The 3,273-nt window shown below is 42.8% G+C and overlaps 1 pseudogene; it reads left to right on the forward strand.

Annotated features, from left to right (window-relative positions):
* Positions 1–372: 372 nt before the first annotated feature.
* On the forward strand, positions 373–2,378 carry LOC102130429 (small ribosomal subunit protein eS1 pseudogene; annotated as a pseudogene).
* The last annotated feature ends 895 nt before the right edge of the window (positions 2,379–3,273 follow it).

The raw sequence follows: 3,273 nt of genomic DNA on the forward strand, positions 1-3,273 counted from the left end.
CAGCACTCTGGGAGGCCGAGATGGACAGATCACCTGAGGTCAGGAGTTTGAGACCAGCCTGACCAACGTGGTGATACCCCGTCTCTAATAAAAATACAAAATTATCTGGGTGTGGTGGCACATGGCTGCAATCCCAACTACTCGGGAGGCTAAGACAGGAGAATCAATTGAACCCGGGAGGCAGAGGTTGCAGTGGGCCTAGATTGCGCCATTACACTCCAGCCTGGGCAATAAGAGTGAAACTCTGTCTCAAAAAAAAAAAAAAAAAAAGGGAAAGGCCTCTTTCCTCTCCAGAGTTTCAATTCATTAGTCCTCATTGATGGCACAACTCTGCAATGTCTTAAAAAGGTGATTTTTGTAACTTACTCTGTTTTTTCTAGTTGCTTCAGTAGGAGTGTTGAATTGTTCCTACATATACATCCTCTCCAGAAGAGGAAGCCCTCTGAAACCCTTTCAACATTTAACCATGGTGAGGTCATCCAGGTATACACGGCTGAATAAACCCAGAGCATACCATGGCCCCTGCTCCACACCTCCACTACAGCGAGGACAGGCGGCCCAAGCAGACCAGAGTCTTTTTGCATTGAAACTGGGGACCGTGAGCCTTTTTGTTTTTACAGTGGGTGGAAAGTGTGACAAAGCTGTGAGAATAAGTCTGGAAGCTTCCAATGGCTATGCCCCATGCTCATGGAAGAGGCCAGTCTCCAGCAGGAGGAAATGAAGCCCTTCCACGGAAAGGAGAAGCATTGGGAGCACCCAGGGGATGTTGGAGTCCCTGATTCCAGTCACTTGCTCCTGCTATGGTTGGTTACCTGAGCCACACACTTCCCTTTTCTTCGTGAGTTAGTTCCAGTTTCTTTTTTTTTTTTAAGTTATTTGTGTATATTTATGGGGTACATGAGAAAATCTGTTATATGTATATAATACATAGTGATCAAGAAGGGGCATTCAGGGTGTCCGTCATGTGAGTACAATACTTTTTTGTTAAGTTTAGTCATCCTACTCTGCTGTGGAATATTGAATTTATTCCTTTTATCTTACTGTATGTTTGTATGTTTTAACACTTCTCTTTATCCACCCGCCCCTCCACCACTGTCCCTTCCATCTCTATTAACTGTTTTTCCATTCTCTAGCTCCACGTGTTCAATTTTTTTAGCTGCTACATATAAGTGAGAAAATGCAATATTTGTTGTTCCGTGCCCGACTTTTTTCACTTAAGAGAATAACCTCCAGGCCTTGTGGCTCTCTGAGCAGCACCATGGTGGTTGGCAAGAACAAGCGCCTTACAAAAGGCAGCAAAAAGGGAGCCAAGAAGAAAGTGATTGATCCATTTTCTAAGAAAGATTGGTATAATGTGAAAGCAGCTGCTATGTTCAATATAAGAAATATTGGAAAGACGCTAGTCACCAGGACCCAAGGAACCAAAATTGCATCCGACAGCCTCAAGGGTTGTGTGTTTGAAGTGAGTCTTGCTGATTTGCAGAATGACGAATTTGCATTTAGAAAATTCAAGCTGATTACTGAAGATGTTCAGGGCAAAAACTGCCTGACTAAGTTCCATGGCATGGATCTTATTCATGACAAAATGTGTTCCATGGTCAAAAAATGGCAGACAATGATTGAAGCTCACATTGATGTCAAGACTACTCATGGTTACTTGCTTCGTCTGTTCTGTGTTGGCTTTACTAAAAAACGCAACAATCAGATACGGAAGACCTCTTATGCTCAGCACCAACAGGTCCGCCAAATCCAGAAGATGATGGAAATCATGACCCAAGAGGTGCCGACAAATGACTTGAAAGAAATGGTCAATAAATTGATTCTAGACAGCATTGGAAAAGACATAGAAAAGGCTTGCCAATCTATTTATCCTCTCCACGATGTCTTTGTTAGAAAAGTAAAAATGCTGAAGAAGCTCAAGTTTGAATTGGGAAAACTCATGGAGCTTCATGGTGAAGGCAGTAGTTCCGGAAAAGTCACTGGGGACAAGACAGGTGCTAAAGTTGAACGAACTGATGGATATGAACGACCAGTCCAAGAATCTGTTTAAAGTTCAGACTTAAAATAGTGGCAAATAGGCCGGGCGCGGTAGCTCAAGCCTGTAATCCCAGCACTTTGGGAGGCCGAGACGGGCGGATCACAAGGTCAGGAGATCGAGACCATCCTGGCTAACACGGCGAAACCCCGTCTCTACTAAAAACACAAAAAAATTAGCCGGGCAAGGTGGCGGCGCCTGTGGTCCCAGCTACTCGGGAGGCTGAGGCAGGAGAATGGCGGTAACCCGGGAGGTGGAGCTTGCAGTGAGCTGAGATCTGGCCACTGCACTCCAGCCTGGGCGACAGAGCGAGACTCCATCTCAAAAACAAAACAAAACAAAACAAAACAAAACAAAAAAAAAAAATTGTGGCAAATAAAAAGTCCTATTTGTGATTAAAAAAAATAATAATCTCCAGTTCCATCCATGTTGCTGCAAATGACATGATTTCACTCTTTACGGCTAAACAGTATTCCATTGTGTATATATACCACATTTTCTTTATTCTTCCATTGATGGACACTTAGGTGGATTCCATATCTTAGCTATTGTGCATAGTGCTGCAATAAATATGCAAGTTTGCAGATATCCTTTTGATACATTGATTTCTTTTCCTTTGGGTAGATACCCAGTAGTAGGCTCACTGAATCAAATGGTAATTCTACTTTTAGTTTTTTTAAGAAATCTCTGGTCAGGCACGGTGGCTCATGCCTGTAGTCCCAGCACCTTGGGAGGCCAAGGCAGGTGGATCACCTGAGATCAGGAGTTCGAGACTAACCTGGACAACATGGTGAAACCCCGTCTCTACTAAAAATACAAAAATTAGCCAGGCATTGATGGTGGGTGCCTGTAATCCAAGCTACTCAGGAGGCTGAGGCAGGAGAGTTGCTTGAACCCGGGAGGCAGAGGTTGCAATGAGTTGAGATTGCACCACTGTACTCTGCCTGGGCGACAAAGTGAGACTCTGTCTCAAAAAAAAAAAAAAAAAAGAAAAAAAGAAATCTCCACACTGTTTTCCATAGTGGTTGTACTCATTTACATTCCCACCAACAGTGTAAAAGACTTCCCCTTTTTCCATATCCTTACCAATATGTTATTTTTTTTTTTGTCTTTTTAATAAAAGCCATTCTGATTGGAGTAAGATCTCATTGTGGTTTTTTTATTTCTCTAATGATGAGTGATGGTGAGCATTTTTTCATATACCTGTTGGCCATTTACATGTCTTCTTTTAAGAAATG

Source organism: Macaca fascicularis, chromosome 9 (genome assembly GCF_037993035.2).
Source record: "Macaca fascicularis isolate 582-1 chromosome 9, T2T-MFA8v1.1".
In the NCBI taxonomy this organism is placed as follows: domain Eukaryota; kingdom Metazoa; phylum Chordata; class Mammalia; order Primates; family Cercopithecidae; genus Macaca; species Macaca fascicularis.